General features: G+C 39.0%; 1 pseudogene; it reads left to right on the forward strand.

The window, feature by feature from the left end:
* Nucleotides 1–8,782: 8,782 nt before the first annotated feature.
* Nucleotides 8,783–18,097, forward strand: LOC116810543 (zinc finger protein 736-like; annotated as a pseudogene).
* The last annotated feature ends 3,147 nt before the right edge of the window (nt 18,098–21,244 follow it).

Below are 21,244 nucleotides of genomic sequence, written 5' to 3' on the forward strand. Positions count from 1 at the left end.
ATGACCTTCTTTGCTGTGGATCCTTTGTACAACATATGACATAGTTTGACTCTGTGGCTCCACCCAAATCTCATCTCAAATTGTAATTCCCGTCCATGCGAGGTGGCTGACGCCTGTAACCCCAGCACTTTGGGAGGCCGAGACAGGCGGATCACGAGGTCAGGAGTTCAAGACCAGCCTGGCAATATGCTGAAACCCCTCCTCTACTAAAAATACAAAAATTAGCCAGGCCTGGTGGCGCGTGCCTATAGTGCCAGCTACTCGGGAGGCTGAGGCAGGAGAATTGCTTCAACCCAGGAGGCAGAGGTTGCAGTGAGCTGAGATGGCACCATTGCCCTCCAGCCTGGGTGACAGAGTGAGACTCCCTATCAAAGAAAAAAAAATTGTAATTCCCACGTGTCAGGGCAGGGACTGGGTGGGAGGTGATTGGATCACTGGGGTGGATTATCCTCATGCTGTTCTTGTGATAGTAAGGGAGCTCTCAAGATACCTGCTGGTTTAAAAATGTGGCACGTCCCCCCTCCAGCCCCAAGTTCTCTCTCTTTTTCCACCATGTGAGATGTGCCTTGCTTTCCCTTCACCTTCTGTCATGGTCATGATTTTAAGTTTCCTGAGGATTCCTCAGCCATGTAGAATTATGATTCAATTAAATCACTTTTTAAAAAAGTATGCAGTGTGAGGTATTTGTTTATAGCAGTGTGAAAATGGACTAATACATGCAGGCAGCCTGAGATTTCAATAAGGAGGCAATCCTTTGCAGTAAAATATGAGTCACATGTAAATTTTGAATGTGCTAGTAGCCAAATGTTAAAAAGTAAAAAGAAAAAGGTGCCGGGTGCGGTGGCTCACACCTGTAATCCCAGCACTTTGAGAGGCCGAGATGGCGAAACATCTGAGGTCAGGAGTTCAAGACCAGCCTAGCTGACATGGCGAAACCCCGGCTCTACCAATAATAGAAAAATTAGCTGGGTGTGGTGACAGGCACTTGCAATCCCAGCTACTCTGGAGGCTGATGCAGGAGAATCGCTTGAACCCCAGAGGCAGAGGTTGCAGGGAGCTGAGATCCCGCCACAGCACTACAGTCTGGCGACAGAGCGACTCTGTCTCAAAATAAAAAAGAAAGAAACAGGCAGAATAACAGGTGGAATTGATCGTAACAATTTAATCAGTCCAATATATCCAAAATATTGTTATTTTAATACGTGATTAGTGCATAATGGTTAATAAAGCATGTATGTTTTTGAAGCTTAATCTTTGAATGTACCCTTGCATTTTACCTTTCTAGCACGTTGCAGTTCAGACCAGCCACATTCCAGCACTCTGTGGCCATGTCAGAGGTATTTGAACCAGAGAAACTGCATCTGGAATAGGTGCTGGGTAAAACAGGGCTGACACCTATAGGACTGCTTTTCCATGAGGTCAGGCATTCTAAAACACAGGATAGATAGGAGACTGGCACAAGATACAGTTCACAAAGACCTTGCTGATAAAACAGTTTGCAGTAAAGAAGTCACAAAAATCCACCAAAACCAGATGTGAACAAAAGGGACCTTTGATTGTACTCACGGATCGTTACACGCTAATTTTAATGCATTAGCATGTGAAAGACATTCCCACCAGCACCATGACAGTTAACGAATGCCATGGCAACATCAGAAAGTTACCTTACATGGTCTAAAAAGAAGAGAAACACTCAGTTCTGGAAATTGCCATCCCCTTCTTGTAAAACTCATGAATAATTCACTCCTTGGTTAGAATATAATCAAGACATAACTGTAAGTATCCTTAGTTGAGTGGCCCACACTGCGGCTCTGCCTACGGAGTAGCTATTCTTTTATTCCTTTTACTTTCCGAATAAATTTGCTTTTGCTTTGCACTGCAGACTCACCCAAAATTCTTTCTTTTCTTTTTTTTTTTTTCTTTGAGACAGCGTCCAGCTCTGTCGCCCAGGGTGGAGTGCAGTGGCACCATCTCAGCTCATTGCAACCTTTGCCTCCTAGGTTCAAGAGATTCTCCTGCCTCAGCCTCTGGAGTAGCTGGGATTACCGGCACACGCCACCATGCCTGACTAATTTTTGTATTTTAGTAGAAATGGGATTTCACCATCTTGGCCAGGCTGGTCTCAAACTCCTGACCTCAAGTGATCCTCCTGCCTCTGCCTCCCAAATTGCCAGGGTTACAGGTGTGAGCCACCACCCACAGCTCTAAATTATTTATTGTACGAGATCCAAGAACTCACTCTTCGGTTCTGGATTGGGACCATTTCTGGAAGCTTCTTTTCAGTGAATCACAAAGGGATGATACTAAGGAAACCACCAACCCACAGGAAATAGACTGAATCACCAATTGGCTAACTTTTTGCAAGTGTTGGCATACCCGGGTATGGAATGGGATTGGGTTAGTAGCCCAATTTAGGGGAGTTAGAGTGTCTCCTAAGAAGATAAGATAAAAGGTCCTTTTTAATAAAAGGCAAGAACACTTGACGAAACTTGTGGTTGAGGCGCAACTTCCAAAGGTTAGAGTTTTTCCTAAGATTTAGGGGGTTAGAGGCCCCTCTCAGTAAAGTGCCTTTGAGCTAAGATTAGATTTGGCATTATGGAATGTTAACCACTGTTGCGTTTGTTTGTTTGTTTGTTTGTTTGTTTGTTTGTTTGTTTTGAGATGCAGCCTCACTCTTGTCGCCCAGGCTGGAGTGCAATTCAACACCTCGGCTCACTGCAACCTCCGCCTCCCAGGCTCAAGCGATTCTCCTGCCTCAGCCTCCCGAGTAGCTGGGATTACAGGAGCCCACCAGCACACCCAGCTAATTTTTGTATCTTTAGTAGAGACGGAGTTTCACCATGTTGGCCAGTCTGGTCTTGAACTCCTGACCTCAGGTGATCCACCCACCTTCGCCTCCCAAAATGCTGGCATTACAGGTGTGAGCCACCACATCCGACCTATTTTTTTTTTATTATGCTTACATTGGGATTATTTAGTTGATCTTTTTCAAGTATTTCTGTGGATTAAAGTTATGTTTTTTATTTGACATCTTTTCCTTTTTCTTAACATAGAAATATATCACTATAAACTTCTGATTTAGAACTGTTCTGTGGGTTTTTTTTTTTTTTGTATCCCAGGAGTCATTGTATGCTTTGTTTCTGTTTTCTTTTTTCTCATTATACTTTGTGATTTCCCTTTGCTTTTTCTTTTGACCTATTGGTTGTCCAGGAACATGTTGTTTACTGTCCACATATTGGTGAGTTTTTAAATTCTTATTTGGCTATTATTTTCTAGTTTTTATTAAACTGTAATTTAAAAAGTTGATATAGCTGGGCACAGTGGCTCACGCCTGTAATCCCAGCATTTTGGGAGGCCAAGATGGGTGGATTACCTGAGGTCAGGAGTTTGAGACCAGCCTGACCAACATGGTGAAACCCCATCTTTACTAAAAATAAAAAATTAGCTGGGTATAGTGGTGCATGCCTGTAATCTCAGCTACTTGGGAGGCTGAGGCAGAAGAATCACTTGAACCCAGGAGGCAGAGGCTGCAGTGAGCTGAGATCATACAATTGCACTCCAGCCTGGGCAACAAGAGTGAAACTTCATCTTAAAAAAAAAAAATGGACTAATGATTAAACTAAATTTTAATAAAAAAAAGATACACAAATGGGAAGAAGCATTTGAAAGGTTGCACATAATTAATAACTTATAGAAAAATGAAAAACAAAATCACAATACAAAGCAAAATTCCCTGACATCAATTAGAATGGCCACTACAAATTTTTTCAAAAATACCAACTATGTTGATGATGTAAAGAAACTGAAACCTATGTAAGTTGTTGATGAGAAAAAAGATGCAGCCATCATAAAAAACATCATGAGTGCTCGTCAAATAATTAAAAATGAAATTATCATATAATATAGCAATTCCATCTGTGAATCTATATATAAAGTAGGCAACACAGTGAAATGAAGACATAAGCAGTACCCTGCTTGCATATCCCCCCACAGCAAGTCTCACAGCCCAGCCTCTAAATGAATAAATACATGGATAAAAATTAAAAAATAAAAAGTTTAATAAAAAAAACTTTATATTTCAAGGTTATAGTAATAAAAACAGAATGGCATGTGCAGAAAAATGGACAATCGCCAATGAAACAGAAACTACTATTCTCACACATTTTAGACATGATGCAAAAAAATAATTTTAAAAATGGTTTAACATAGAGTTTCTCAAAAATATGCAGATATTTGTATGTCCCCAAAAGCAATGGCAAAGCAGTCAGTTTGTGCAGTCCCTGGTAAGCCATAAAGAAAACTTTGACTCACACTGTGAACTTGAAGGAAGATTACTGAAGCAAAAGTAGAATCCTTAGGGGGCAGAAGGTGTCCCACACTATGTGAGAGCAAAAGAAAAAAATGACTCGGGCTTCCCAGAAACTTTCCATCAAAGCACAGCTCCCCAGACCACATTTTAAAGACTGGCTGCCTCCTTGATTTGTGTACCTTTCATCTGTGTCATCTGCTTCATTCGCTCTCACCTACCTGGGTGTTTGGCTACCATCTCATTTCTCTTTATATTCCAGGGCTGTTTTGCTCCAGGCAGTTGATCAAGTCTGGCTTAGAGACAGCAATACCTGTTTTATTAAGAAAAAAAAAAAAAAACATAAATCTTACTGAATTCTTTAATTACCAACCTAGTATTATGCTTAGTAAAGAGGATATAATAGAAAATTCTAAAAAATTAGTATTGATTCATAACAGAACTTTCTAAATATTTAGAAAATATTTTAAATTTGTAGGTCCTTAATTTCACTACTCAGTACTACTGAATCAAAAATTGGTGGCAGCAACTGAATTCTAAGGTGTGGGCAATGATATTTTATGCCATGACATTTTTGGAAAAAGAAAAAAAATTTGGCTGGGCGTGGTGGCTCATGCCTATAATCCCAGCACTTTGGGAGGCCGAGGTGGGCAGATGACCTGAGGCCAGGAGTTTGAGACTAGCCTGGCCAACATTGTGAAACCCTGTCTGTACTAAAAATACAAAAATTAGCTGGGCGTGGTGGCATGCACCTGTAATCCCAGCTACTCAAGAGGCTGAGGCAGGAGAATCGCTTGAACCCGGGAGGCGGAGGTTGCAGTGAGTCGAGATCATGCCACTGCACTCCAGCCTGGGTGACAGAGCAAGACTCCATCTCAAAAAAAATTCCTTGCACTCTTTCCCACTCCAGCCAGGGTGGCAGAGTGAGACTGTCTCAAATAAATAAATAAATAAATAAATAAATTTCTCCATCCTTTGTGGTCTTCACCAACAGCTTAAGAGAAACACTTTTGCCGGGCGCGGTGGCTCACTCCTGTAATCCCAGCACTTTGGGAGGCCGAGGCGGGCGGATCACGAGGTCAGGAGATCGAGACCATCCTGGCTAACACGGTGAAACCCCGTCTCTACTAAAAATACAAAAAATTAGCCGGGCGAGGTGGCAGGCGCCTGTAGTCCCAGCTACGCGGGAGGCTGAGGCAGGAGAATGGTGGAACCCCGGGCGGTGGAGCCTGCAGTGAGCTGAGATCGCGCCACTGCACTCCAGCCTGGGTGAAAGAGTGAGACTCCGTCTCAAAAAAAAAAAAAAAAAAAAAGAGAAACACTTTTTCCTGTTATGACTTAGATGGTTTTGTATTTTCTTACTTATCACATAGCCAGATACAGACTCTGCAAATTTCCACCTCTTTCTTATAAAAGAATCAGCTAAATACTTTTCCTCAGTGGTCAAAATATTTTTAAATCAACTTTGCTTAAATTTTTCTCTTATCTCAGGGCTCCTGACCGTTGAGTACCCTCAGTCCGAGCCAACATACAACCCCATTTTCTGTCTCTCCTTAAGAACATGCTGACTTCAGGGTAAAACATTCTCTGATCTAGAATCTAATTTTGCCCCCTTCTATCATACCATTCTTACTCCATCTTCTTTCTAAACTTGTTTGCTATTCTCTATGGAAGAAAGTCCTTGTCTGCCTATACACGTTGATATCCTTAAAAATCTTATACTTGGCACTTTTTTCTGTTGTTGGGATTCAGAACTTCCTACGTAAATCTGAATTTGTTTTATTTTACGAAGCCTAGAAACTGCCCCAAAACACTTTTATTTTCAGTAAGATCCTCCCAATTCCCATCTATTCTAACTCTAACTGTGGGTCCCCAGCTCTCCTGGGCTCTGTTGCTTATCTAAGTATAAAGGCTTCTTCCATGGCTAGGGTGAGCAGGCCAGGACATCTGCAGAAGAGGCTCCCTAGAAAGAACTGACTAGGCCTTCAAGGTCTTCAATAACCTCCTTTTGCAGGCTCCATATTGCTCTTAGCTTGGAGTCACAGGGCTCAGGCTTTAATTTCCAAGTTAGAATTGTTCACTTAGTTTTAGAAACTAAGTGGTAGATAAATCCAGAAAAAATTACTGAAACTCAGTGTTTATGCAAGGGAAATTTTTTTTTAAGGTGCTTACATTTTACAGCTCAATGAGAAAAGCAAAGGTATCTATCTCTTTCAGACAATACACATATCACTAACTTATTTCCATAACAGGATATTCAGTAAACACTTAGAAATATGAACAAACTTCTAGAAGGTGCCCAGTCCCATCTCATAAAGTTTAGCACAAAATTCAGAAATCAAGGTAACAGGGCCAGGAGGGTGGCTCATACCTGTAATCCCAACAATTTGAGAGGCACAGGTGGGTGGATCACCTGAGGTCAGGAGTTCGAGACCAGCCTGGCCAACATGGAAAAACCCCATCTCTACTAAAAATACAAAAATTAGCCGGGTGTGGTGGCACGCACCTGTAATCCTAGCTACCTGGGAGACTGAGTCACGAGAATCGCTTGATCCCAGGAGCCAGAGGTTGCAGTGAGCTGAGATCATGCCACTGCACTCCAGCCTGGGCAACAGAGTGAGACTCTGTCTCAAAAAAAAAAAAAAATCGTATAGGAATGTAATCGGAAGCCATAGTTTCTGAATTTTAAATCATTATAAATGATTAAATTTAAATGATTAATTTTAACAGTTATAAATTACGCCTGTAATCCCAGCACTTTGGGAGGCTGAGGCAGGTGAATCATGAGGTCAGGAGTTTAAGACCAGCCTGGTCAAGATGGTGAAACCCCATCTCTACTAAAAATATAAAAAATTATCCGAGAGTGGTGGCGTGGCGTGCACCTGTAATCCCAGCTACTCAGGAGGCTGAGGCAGGAGAATCACTTGAACTTGGGTGGCAGAGGTTGCAGTGAGCTGAGATCACGAGACTGCACTCCAGTCTGGGTGACAGAGTGAGACTCCATCTCAAAAAAAAAAAAAAATTAGTGAATATTTTTCCAACTGAACACATAAAGATGTTTTAGTGTTTTGATTTACACTGAATGCAATATACAAATATATTAAGCTAAAAATAAACTATTAAGTGTAAGAGAAATATAGAGGAAGAAATTGCGTGTGTGTGTGTGTGTGTGTGTGTGTGTGTGTGTATACACTTCTTTAAATGGAAAAGAAAATAGTGGACCAAAAAAATGGTGTCAGAAGAGCTGACAATTTGCTAGCAAATCAGGAACTTCACAAATGCTTAAAGTAAAATTAGTTTCTCTATTGTACACTGAACTTATTTTTCCCAAATCTCAAGTCTCCTGGGTTCAGAATCTTCCTTATATATACTTTTTGTTTACTTGCATATTATTCACATGAGAACAAATATATAATTTTTTTGTTCCAAAGTTTATGAAATATTTTTACATTATCTGCTCAGGGATTTTAAGAATGTTTTCGTAAAATTTAATGTTGCTCAGAAGTTAATTTGAAGATTTAATTCTACAGTGAGTGAGCGCATTACATTTTATTTCACTATTGCATTCCATTTTCTCCCTTACCGATTGGAGAAAAAAACTATTTAAGTCAAAATTTTCTTTAGTTAATTTTTCCTTCTATTTATTTTAAGTGACATCACACAAATTTTTTAATTTTACCAGGCTGACTTTTTCCTGGTGGAAATTTAGGATGTTTTATAAGTTATGGAGTTGTTTTAATGTTTATATAAAGTAAACAAATATAGAGGACAGTGCCGGGTGTGGAGCAGATACTCAACATTTAAGAGAAAACGACTTCTTTTTTCTTTTTTTTTTTTTGAGATGGAGTCTCACTCTGTCACCCAGGCTAGAGTGCAGTGGCGCGATCTGGGCTCACTGCAACTTCCATCTCCTGGGTTCAAGCGATTCTCCTGCCTCAGCCTCATGAGTAGCTGGGACTACAGGCCCGTGCCACCACACCTGGAGTGTTTGTCTCCTGGATGACTGTTTCTTGCTTTTTACTTGAATAAACTCTAAAACTGAATTTTGAGCCTTTGATTATTTTAGATTGACAGCCCTTCATAGCATCTTTCTGTCTTCTGCTTTTACTTTATTTTTTATTTTTATTTTTTAATTTGAGATGGAGTTTCACTCTTGTCACCCAGGCTGGAGTGCAATGGCGCGATCTCGGCTCACTGCAACCTCCGCCTCCCAGGTTCAAGAGATTCTCCTGCCTCAGCCTCCTGAGTAGCTAGGACCACAGGCACCCACCACCACACCCAGCTAATTTTTGAATTTTTAGTAGAGACTGGGTTTCACCATGTAGGCCAGGCTGGTCTCAAACTCCTGACCTCAGGTGATCCACCTGCCTTGGCCTCCCAAAGCACTGGGATTACAGGCTTGAGCCACCACACCCAGCCTCTGCCTTTACTTTCTGACTAAACCCTCTTTCATACGCGCACGTTGTACCTAACACCATGACTCAGGTGCCTGCTTCCAATGCCTACTGGAATTCAGATGTCCATGAGTTCAAGGTCATGGCCTTAGACCTGGCTGTTGTAAAGGCAAATAGAAATTAGAAATAGCAGACTTAATTCTCCAACTTAAAAATAAAGGAAGAGATTTTGTTCTTTTTTTCTTAAAGGATTTAACTTAGAAAACTTTGCTATGTAAATTCTTTCTCTGACTTTTTGAAATATATGTAAATCATTTTAATAGCTAAATAGGACTTGGTCAATCATTTTAACTTAGAAATGTCTTTCTCTAGGACCTGGAAACCATTGCTTTGAAATGTAAATAGCAAAAAAGATAGTACCCTATGCCACAGTTTCTGCTGGATAGTAGGTGCCTACCTTCAGCAGACACTTGACTTCAAGTTGCAAAACTTCTTCTATGAAGATAAAAAAGTTAATTTTTCTCCTGAATATAGCCAATTAAAATTTCATTGAATATGCCCAATATACAGACAGCCTTCTCAACCAGCAAATGAATTTAGGATCAACTATGTATGACAATTGTGCTGTTAAGTCTATTTAAGAACAATCTTCGCAGATTTGCTGTGATGCATATCACCTTTTGGTTTATTTAATAAAACAGTGTTCTTTTTCTTCTGCCATTATAGAGTGTCTCTGAGGTTGGAGATCATTTTGATTTTAATTATGTTATTAAAACACTGTACAGAATTACCAGATGGGATATAAACATATGAGGTGCCCACAATACTTTAGTTCAGAGAGGCTTTTCTCTGTTTGGCTTGCCCCATAATTTGCAGGCAGAATATTTCTCTGCCTGTTTGTAATATACAGTCCCTTCCGGAGCAGTTCAACCAGACTTCTAGAAAAATAGCTTCACAGAAGAGCAATCAGCCATTCCACCTCCATCTTTCAATGCACTTGGCATCTTCAGACCTGAAGATAATTCAAACACCATGGGGCCCTGAATCCCAAACAGCCTGGCTAAAGTTCTATGAATTTTGTTTATCTTTACAAAAAAACTCACTTTACATTATAATCTTCTTTTGTATTTCTTGTTTTATTTTCACTTGTTTCTGCTCTGATCCTTATTATTTCTGTTCTCCTAATTTTGGGTTTGGTTTGTTCTAGCTTTTCTAGTTCTTTATGATAGATTAATAGTTTATTTTGATATTTTAAAACTTTTTTGTGTAGGCATTTATTGCTATGAACTTTCCTCTTAGTGCTGCTTTTACAGTATCTATAGTTTTGGTATATTGTGTTTCCATTTTCATTTGTTTCAAATAAATTTTAAATTTTCTTCTCAAATTTTTTATTGGCCCACTGGTCATTCAGAAGCATATTTTAATTCCTCTGTGTTTGTATAGTTTCCAAAGTTCCTTTTGTTATTGATTTCTAGTTTTATTCTATTATAGTCAGAGAAAATACTTAATATGATTTCATTTTGGAAGGGAATCTTTTAAGAGTTATTTTGTGGCCTACCATATTGTCTATCCTTGAGAATAATTTAGGTGCTGAGGTATGGAATTTGTATTCTGCAGCTGTTGGATGAAATGCTTTGTAAATATCTATTAGGTCTATTTGGTCCATATTGCAGATTAAGTCCAGTGTTTATTTGTTGATTTTACTATCTGGATGATCTGTCCACTGATGAAAGTGGGATGTTGGAAGGCTCCAGCTATAATTGTATTGAGGTTGATCTCTCTCTTTAGCTCTAGTATTTGCTTCCAATATCTGAGTTCTCCAGGGTTGGGCACATATATATTTACAACTGTTATATCCTCTTGCTGAATTTACCACTTTATCATGATATAATGACCTTTGTTGTCTCTTTCTATAGTTTTTGTCTTGAAATTTGTTTTGTTTGATATAAGTATAGCTATTCCCGCTCTTTTTTGGTTTCCATTTGCATGGACTATCTTTTTCCATCCGATTATTTTCAGTCTCTGTGTGTCTTTATAGGTAAAGTGTGAAGTCTGTGCCTTGCAGGCAGCAGATTGTTGGGTTTTGTTGTTTTGTTTGTTTGCTTGTTTTTACCCATTTGGCCAATCTATGTCTTTTGATTAGAGAGTTTAATTTATTTACATTCAATGTTGTTACTGATAAGTGAAGGCTTACTTCAGCCATTCTGTTATCTGATTTCTTGTTTTGTGCTCTTTCCTCCCTCCCTCCCTCCCATTCGTCCTGTCTTCCATTTAGTGAAGGTGATTTTATCTAGTGGTATGTTTTAATTTTTTGCTTTTATGTGTTTGTGTCTGTTACAGGTTTTTTTTATTTGAGGTTACCATGAGGCTTGCAAATACATCTTATAACCCATTTCAACTAATGGCAACTTAACACGTTGTAAAAAAGAACAAACAAAAAAGAAAAGCGAAAACTAATAAAAAATACACTTTATTCCTCCACTTTTTAACTTTGTTGTTTCTTTTCTTTTCTTTTCTTTTCTTTTCTTTTTTTAAGACAGAGTTTTACTCTTGTTGCCCAGGCTGGAGTGCAATGGCACGATGTTGGCTTACCACAAACTCCGCCTCCAGGGTTCAAGCAATTCTCCTGCGTCAGCCTTCCAAGTAGCTGGGATTACAGGCATGTGCTACCATGCCAGGCTTATTTTATATTTTTAGTAGAGACGGGGTTTCGCCATGTTGGTCAGGCTGGTCTCAGACTCCAGATCTCGGGTGATTTGCCCTACTCAGCCTCTCAAAGTGCTGGGATTACAGGCGTGAGCCACTGCGCCTGGCTTTTTGTTTCTATTTATATCTTATTATACCGTCTGTGTCTTGAACTTGTTATAGGTAGTATTTTTAACAACTGCAACAGCCTTACATGTAAATGTAAGAGTTATGGCCTTAAAGAGGCAGTAGAGAAAGAGTTATTATTTTTAATAACTACACAAGTCACTATAGAATAATCTTTTAGTCTTCTCAAAATAGCAATAGTTTACACACCACATTTGCAGTGCTGTGAAATTCTGTTTGTGCACTTAATATTACCAGTGATTTTTGTACCAGATGCTTGCTTGTTGCTCATTAATGTTTTTTTCCTTTAGATTAAAATACTCCCTTTAGCATTTTTTGTAGGACAGGCCTGATGTTAATAAAATCCCTGTGTGTGTGTGTGTGTGTGTGTGTGTCTAAAAAGGTTTTTATTTCCCCTTCATGTGTGAAGGATATGTTTGCTGGATATATTATTCTAGGACAAAAGTCTTTTCCTTCAGCACATGAAGTGTATCATGTATCTCCTCACCTCTGAGGTTTCCACTGAAGAATCCACTGTCAAACATATTGGTTTGCCTGTTTGAATGCTATCTGTTTCTTTTCTCTTGCTGCTTTTAGGATTCTTTATCTTTGCCCTTTGGGAGGCTATTATTAAAGGCCTTCAGGTAGTCTTATTTAAGTTAATTATGCTTCATTTCTATAACCTTCTTGTACTTGAATATTAATATCTTTCTCTAGGTATGAGAAGTTGTCATTATCCCATTGAATAAACTTTCTATCCTGAACTCTCTTTCTCCTTCCTCTTTAAGGTCATAACTCTGAGAGTTGCCCTCTTGAGGCTATTTTCTACATCTCATAAGCATGTTTTATTGTTTGTTAATTTTTTTTTGTCTCCTCTGACTGTATATTTTCAAATAGCTTGTGTTCAAACTCACTAATTCTTCTGCTTGATTAATTCTGCTGTTAAGAGACTGATGCATTCTTCAATGTCATTTGAGTTTTTCAGCACCAGAATTTTGGCTTGATTTTTCAAAATAATTTTAATTAACTTGTTAAATTTACCAAATCAGATTCTGAATTTCTTTTTTGCGTTCTCTTGAATTTTGTTGAGCGTTCTCAAAACAGCTATTTTGAACTCTCTGTCTGAAAAGTTACATATCTCTGTCACTCAGGAATTGCACACTTTATTTAGTTCATTTAATGAGGTTGTGTTTTTCTGGATAGTCTTAATTTTTGTGGATGTTCATTGATACCTGGGCATTAATGAGTCAGGTATTTATTTTAGTCTTTGCATTCTGGGCTTTTTTTTTTTTTAACCTGTCCTTCTTAGAAAGGCTTTCTAAGTATTCAAAGAAAACAGTGTTGTAATCTAAGTCTTTGGTCATTGCAGTCACATCTGCATTAAGGGACACCCCAACCCCAGTAACACAGCAAGGCTTGCAGACTTATAGAAGTGCCACCTTGGGGGTTTTAGGTAAGATCTAAAAGAGCTCCTGGATTGCCAGGCAGGGACTCTTTTTCTCTTTCCTTACATTCTGCCAAATAAATGGAGTCTCTCTCCATGCTGAGCTGCCCAGAGCTGGGGTAGGGGTGACACGAATACCCTGTGGCCACCATCACTAGGACTGCACTGGGTGTGACTCAAAGCCAGCACAAGACTGAGTCTCACACAGGCCCACAGGGACCACTGACTAGCTACCACTGATGTTCACTCAAGGCCCACGTTCTCTTCAGTCAGGAGGTGGTAAATCCTTTCAGGCTCATGTCCTTTTCTTTAGGGCAGCGAGCTTTCTTATCCACCCTGGGCTGGGGCATAACAAAATGCCATCTGGTAGCCAGAACATGGGGTCAGGAACCTTAGGAATCTACTTGATGCCCTATTTTACTGTGGCTTAGCTGGCACTGAGGCCAGGAGACAACATCCTTCCTACTCTTCCCTCTCCTTTCTCAAGCATAAGAAGCCACTCCCTGTGGCCACCACCACCCAAAGCCCACAGCAAGGACTTCCAGGCTTCTGCTGATATTTACTGAGGACCCAAGGGCCCTTCAGTCAGCTTGTGGTGAATTCTGACAGGGCTGCATCTCTTCCTTCAAAACAGTAGGCTCCTCTCTGACCCAGGGTGGTTCCAGAAATGCCATCCAGGAGCCAAGGCCAAAAACCAGGGACCTCAGGAGCCCTCTTGTTACTCTACTCCACTGTGGCCGAGTTGGTAACTAAGCTTCAAGACAAAGTCCCCTTTGCTCTTCCCTCTCTCTTCCTCAAGCAAGGAGTCTCTCCACATGGCTGCCACAGCTTGAATTGCACTAGGTCATACCTGAAGCCAGCACAGCCCTGGGTCTCACCTGCAGGAAGTAATACCTGGTTACTGCTAACATTTATTCAAGGCCCAAGGGCTCTTTAGTCAGCAGGTGATGAATTCTGCCAGGACTAAGTCATTCCCTGCAAGGCAGTGTGTTCTCTTCTGTCCCAGGGTGTGCCTAGAACTGTCAACAAGGAGCTAAGTCCTGGAATAGGGGCCTTAAAACCATTCCTGGTGCCATATTCTACTGTGGCTTAGATGGTATCCAAATTGCAAGACAAAGTCTTCTTTACTCTCCTCTTCCCTCTCCACAAGTAGAAGAAAAGAGTTTCTTCCAGACCTTTGAGTTGCACTGCCTGTGGCTGGGCTAAGGGCAATGCAGGCACTTCCTTGGGTCATCCCAGTTGGCGTCTCATAAGGCCACATGCACTTCAAGCTTTTTGACTCTGAGCCTAGCAAAGCACCAGGATTTGCCCAGAAATTGCAGCCCAGTGGCTTAGACTGCCTTTCAAGTTTATTTAGAACCCCAGAGTGCTTTAGCCCATGGTGGTGGGGCTACCTGAAACTCAGGTTTTGGCCACTGAAATGGACACTTTCTCTCAACTAGGGCTAGCCTGAGTGCTCCCTCTGTGAGCACTGGCTGAACTCTGCCCCATGTTGCTTTCTGCTATGACCAGCAGCACTGAGTTTTACTGCAGGGTCTCACAATCACTGCACTCTCCCTCCTGTAAGTGCACAGGTTTGCTCTTCTTGCCAAGCTGCTCTACCAGGGAATGGAGGAGAGGTGCTGTTGGCAATTCAAGACTTTCTTTTCTTATCATCTTCAGTGCTTTTTCTTTGATGTGATATTAAAACCAGATATTGTGGTCATTCCTCTGAATTTTGGTTCTTATAAAGATGCTCCTTGTTTGGATAGCCATTAAATTTGGTGTTCCATCAGGGACATGATTGATTGTTAGAGGGTTCTATTTAGTCCCCTTGCCCCACTTCCCTCCTGCAGCCATGTTATTTTAATTAAGTGCCACATGTGAGGCAAAGGTGACCCCAGGGTCAATCATGAGTGCTTCCAGATACATTTGAAAGAGGTGCACTTAGCTTTAGTTTAAAACAGATCATAGGGATTGCTATGCATGGGTTTGGTAGGGGCAGGTGAGGGTGGCCCATATTCCTATTGCTGCAGCAGAAATTGCTGCCATCCCTGACAGAGGAGGGCACCTGAGTGTTGGAAAGGGGAAACTCACATTTTGGTTTTTCTATGTAAGAGTTTATTGTTTCTGAACCTCTCCTGTGATAAAGGACAGAAAAATGCAGACTTTATCCACAATTCTAGGTCCTTCTACCTGCAGGTGCGGTGGCATCAGGGGGAGAAGCTTGGCTGATGCTTCAAAGGCATATTCTCATGATGCAGGTGTAATTTGTGTAGATTATCACACCTGAGAAGGGATCACAGAGAAAAAGGAGAAAAAGAAAGCAATGGCTTATTCTGAGGTGAATGTGTCTCAGGTCTGGGACTGTGTTCATTTTCCTTCTGAAATGTTATGTGTGTAGAACTTGAAAATGTTTACTTCTCTACTTGTGATGTTCCTGCCTAGTCAATTTGTTTTAACTATTTTTCCCCTTTTTCTTCTTATGATAGTCAAAGGGCTCTGAGAAATACTTCTTCCTTACATACCAGAGCCTACTCTTCATGCTCTACATCCCAGCTTCTAATAAGCCAAGAAAAATTGTCACCATGAATTTTTGACCTGCAGCATTAAAAGCGTTCCTTTTGTGACTGTGGAACCTGGGAAGTTTTGGATGCCCAAGACTCCTGTGGGAGATGGGAATCAGGTTCTTAAGAAAAAGACAATGTACTCTTTAGCTTCCATGAACTCTATGCAAAGCAAATTATAAAAATGCACATTTAATGAGAATGGCCTTTATTGCACATGATAACTCAGGAAGTGCTGAATAACAAATAATTAGAAGAGACTTCCTCTCTAGGATGCTAAAGAAAGACTTATTTATATACATACACCATTAGAGATTACAAAACGGGAGATATTTGCAGCTTAATCTTTGCTTAAAACTGATGTTTTTTCATAACTAGACTCAGATTAAGTTGACTCTTTTTTTTGGTTAGTAATAGCACAGTAGTGTTGTATCATCCTGTGTGCATCAGCACCTGAGACAAATTTCTTACAGTTGATGTTAATTGTATTCACTTGGTAAATATGCTCTCTGACAGACTTTCTTTCACTCTAGAGTTATTTTTCTATTTATTATTAATAGGCACCTTGGGGAGGTTTGTCAACTGATGGACAAAAACCAGTATTAAACCACATTTAATCTGATAGCTCTTCCTTCTTTAGATTCTCTTTGCATACAGCTTGAAGATATGGAGAATAAAGGCTCTCATCTTTGTTTACTGGTTAAATAAACTGAAAACCTAGGCTGTGCCACTTACTAGATTTCTGACAAAATATTCCCCTTGGGCCAGAAGCAATAACACCACTGGCAAACTTGTTGGAAATTCTGAAACTCAAGCTCCACCCTAAATCCAGAGTCAAAGTCTACATTTTAACAAGATCTCCTGTTCATCGTTGTACACAATAAGATTTGAGCAGTACGTTTCTAACTCACCATGAAATTTCCATTTATTAACTATGGACAACTTACCTTGTATCATGTAAATATAGCATTCAAAAATATACATGTCTGTGTTTGTGCCCTTTATTGTATATTTCATTATAAAGAAAAGTAATGCATCTACACTGGTTTTGTAGATCTTATACCATCCTCTTTTCTCAGAGTTAAAGAATACATTAGAGAATATTTTTCTGCTGGAAAGTATCTTATTGGATAACTCCAGTAACTCATATAAGGCAGAACCGGCTCTTTTTACTCTCATTTTACCTGATGTCAAATCAAGAATTATTTCTTTGGTCACTTGGTAAATATGTTTTGTTTTTCAGGGAGTGTTGACATTCAGGGATGTGGCCATAGAATTCTCCCCAGAAGAGTGGGAATGCCTGGACTCTGCTCAGCAGCGTTTGCACAGGGATGTGATGTTAGAGAACTACAGAAACCTGGTGTCTCTGGGTGAGGATAACTTCAATATACAATTCACATTCCACACTAAATATTTTATTTTCTTTCATTTTCTGGGAGTCTCTGCTTTGTATAAATGAGTTTCAGAATTCATCTTCATAAAAGCAAAAACAAAAAAAGTTGGGTATCTGTTGAGGTAGAAAAAAATGTTCAAGATGTTTCATCTTAACATTAATCTTTCCCTTTTTTGAGCTGATCTGTATACTTCAGTCTAAATTACTGGTAATACAAGAAATTTAGTGGCATAAAATATCGTTACCCACACTTCAAAATCCAATTTTTTTTTTTTTTTTGAGATGGAGTCTTGCTCTGTCACCCAGGCTGGAGTGCAGTGGCGCAGTCTCGGCTCACTGCAAGCTCCGCCTCCCGGGTTCACGCCATTCTGCTGCCTCAGCCTCTCCGAGTAGCTGGGACTACAGGCGCCCGCCACCATGCCTGGCTAATTTTTTGTATTTTTAGTAGAGAGGGGGTTTCACTGTGGTCTCGATCTCCTGACCTCGTGATCCGCCCGCCTCGGCCTCCCAAAGTGCTGGGATTACAAGCGTGAGCCACCGAGCCCGGCCCAATTTTTACCACCAATTTTTCATTTAGTATTACTGAGTAGTAGAGCTAAGAACTTACATATTAAAAACACTTTTCTTTTGTTTTGTTTTGTTTGTTTTGAGATGAAGTCTCACTCTGTCGCTCAGGCTGGAGTGCAGTGGCATGATCTCAGCTCACTGCAACCTCTGCCTCCTGGGTTCAAGCAATTCTCCTGACTCAGCCTCCCGAGTAACTGGGATTACAGGCTTGTGCCACCATGCCCGGCTAATATATATATAGTATTTTTAGTAAAGACCGTGTCTCACCATGTTTGCCAGGCTGGTCTCGAACTCTTGGCCTGAAGTGATTCACTCACCTCGGCCTCCCAAAGTGCTGGGATTACAGGCGTGAGCCACTGCGCCTGGCCAAAATTTTTTCTTAATATTCTAAAGTTCCTGTTAGGAAATAGTACATTGGTATTAATTTTCTAGAATCTTCTATAATGTTCTCTCTTCTCTAATGAGCACATTACTAGATTGGTAATTGGAGTGTCCTAGCAAGAATCATGCTATTCTTTTCTAATAAAACAGGTCTTGTTATTTCCAAGTCAGACTTGACTACCCTTCTGGAGCAAAGAGCCCTGGAATGTGAAAAGACAGAAGACAGTATTCAAACACCCAGGTAGGTGGGAGTGAAGGAAGGAAATGACACAAATGACAGTTCCCCATGTCAAGGAGGAAGCCAGACCTTTGCACATGGTTTGAATAGCTCTCCTCCAGTGAAAATAGTTTCTAGAACGCTGCATTTTTTCCCTTGTTTTAACATAGAGGCATCTTTTGTCCAATTCTCATAAATTTTCTAAGCACTGTACTTCCCCTTCAGTAAGGTTTTTTTTTTCCTTCGAGTTTACAGTGATAATAAGTTTTAATGATAACTTAAAAGAATGTGTGATCTGACGGCACTTCCATTGCTTTGGGAGAAACAGTAATATCTGTACTTTTGAGAAACTCTATGTTAAACCATTCTTAAGGTTCTTTTTTTGGATAATGTCTAAATTACATGAGAGTTTTGGTGATATTGGGATTTGGTTCAGAAATCCCAGGAACACCACAAAAAGATGCATGTTTTCTGCTTTATAATTTTTTATTCTACAGTGGTTTCAAATGTAATTTTATAGAAATTTATACTCAGTAATTTTATCAAAACACTAACCATCTCCCTAAATATAAGAAACTCTAAAATTACATTAATTCAAAATGTTATTCTTTTTATATAAACTAATATTGGTAAATTAAAGTCTGTATACCCAAATTCCTCAACTGTAATACAGTTTGATGTATTTACTCCACACATTTATCAAATATACTATGTCACTGAGGAGCTTAAAACATTGCTGAGCATATATTAAACTCTCAATTTTAACTTTATTTTTAAATAAGTGTCATTTTACAGTTTTCTCAAAGTATTTAGCTTACTGGGACTGTGTCAAATATATATATAGATACACACACACATACAGATACATATATGTACACACATGTATGTATGTATGGGTGTGTAACATGTGGATCTTTTCACAAATAATTGAATACCTATGTGTTTACTGTTTACAATGTATTTATTTTATATGTATATATATAGTGAAATGGTTAATACAATCACATTAATGAACAAACACATCTATCACCTCACATGGTTACCCTTTTTGTTGTGAGAACAATTAAGATCTCTCAGCAAGTTTTCAGCATCCCTAACAGTATTATTAACTATAGTCATGAAGCTGTACATTAGGTCACAATAACTTGTTTTATAACTAAAATTTTGTACGATTTGACCACCTCCCATTTTTTCCGTCTTCAGGCCCTAGCACTCAGCTTTACACTCTCTGCTTCTAGGAGTCCAACCTTTTTATATTCCCCATAAAAGTAAGATGGTACAGTATTTGTCTTTTTGCTTTTGGCATATTCCACTTAGTCTAATGTCCTCTAGGTCCATCCATGTTGAAATGGCAGGGTTTTATCATGTTTCATGACTGAACAATATTCTGTTCTGTATATATACCATGGTTTTCTTTATCCAGTCAGTGTCCACAAACATATTAGGTTGCTTTCATATCTTGGCAATTGCAAATAAGGCTTCAATAAACATGAAGGTGCAGATTTTTTTGAGATACTAAATTTATTATATATGCAGAAATGTAATAGTGGGATTGTATAGTAGTACTACTAAAAATTTTTTAAAGAACCTTCATACTGATTTTATAATGACTCTAAAAAATTACAAATCACCAAGAGTGTACATGTCATCACTTTTTATAACACTTATTTTTGATGTTAGCAATCCTAATAGGCGTGAAGTAATACCTTACCATAGTTTTAATTTGCAACTGCCAAATTGGTGATATTGAGCCTCTTTCCACATACCTGCTGGCCAATTGTATGTTTTCACTGAAAAAACCATATATTTAGTCCTTGGCTTATTTTTCAGTTGTATTATTACCATTATTATTAAGGTTTTTGCCTTTGATTCATATGAGTTCCTTATATATTTTGGATACTAAAATCACATATGGGTTTTTAATTTTATTGTTTTCTTGGTTGTGCAGAAGCTTTTTAATTTGATGCAGTCCAACGTTTTTATATTTGCTTCTATTGCTATACTTTTGCTGTCGTATCCAAAAATTCAGTTTCAAGACCAATATTAAGGTTTCTTCATATGTTTTCTTTTAAGATTTTTAAGGATTTATGTATTACATTAGAGTCTTTATTTTATATTTAGCTAATTTTTAAATACAGTGTAAGAAAAATGTCTAATTTTATTATTTTACTTGTGGATATTCAGTTTTCCCAGCAGCAAGTATAGGAGAGACTGTGTGGTGTATTCTCAGTTCCTCAATGTCAAAGTGGATTTAATATGAAGGGGTTTGTTTCTGGGCTCTTTGCTCTGCTCCACTGATTTTGGCGTGCTTTTTTTTTTTTCTTGAGACAGAGTTCAAGTTCTTGTTGCCCAGGCTGGAATGCAATGGCCGGATCTCAGCTCACCACAACCTCCGCCTCCTGGGTTCAAGCGATTCTCCTGCCTCAGCCTCCCGAGTAGCTGGGATTATAGGCATGTGCCACCACGCGTGGTTAATTTTGTATTTTTAGTAGAGACGGGTTTTCTCCATGTTGGTCAGACTGGTCTCAAACTCCTGACCTCAGGTGATCCGCCTGCCTCAGCCTCCCAAAGTGCTGGGATTACAGGTGTGAGACACTGCACCCGGCCTTGGTGTGCCTTTTTACACACAGACCATCTTGTTTTTATTATAATAGTCTGCAAATGTAGTTTGAAATCAGAAAGTATAATGCCCTCAGCCTTGTTATTCCTCAAAACTGCCTTGGCTATTCCAAGCAAGTCTCTTGTAGCTCCATAAAAATTTTAGTGTTGCATTTTCTGTTACTTTAAAAAATTCCACTGGAATTTTGATAGGACATTTATTAAATCTATAGATTATTTTAAATAATGTGACACTTTAACAATATTTATTTTTCTAATCCATAGACATGAAATATTTTTGCATTTATTTGTGTCATCTTCAATTTCTTTCATTAATATCTTAATTATTTCAATATAAAATTTTTTCACCTCCTTGGTTAAATATATTGCTAAGAAAGTTACTATTTTGATGCTATTTAAATAAGATCTTTTTTCATTTGTATTTGATAGTTTGTTGTTAGTGTATGGAAACACAAATGATTTATATATCAGTTTTATATTTCTCTAATTTACTTAGTGTGTTTATTAGCTGAAACAGTCTTTTGGTGACATTTTTACTTTTGTTTTTCAATTTAGATGCCTTTTTT

Source organism: Hylobates moloch, unplaced genomic scaffold (assembly GCF_009828535.3).
Source record: "Hylobates moloch isolate HMO894 unplaced genomic scaffold, HMol_V3 SCAFFOLD_1, whole genome shotgun sequence".
In the NCBI taxonomy this organism is placed as follows: Eukaryota; Metazoa; Chordata; class Mammalia; order Primates; family Hylobatidae; genus Hylobates; species Hylobates moloch.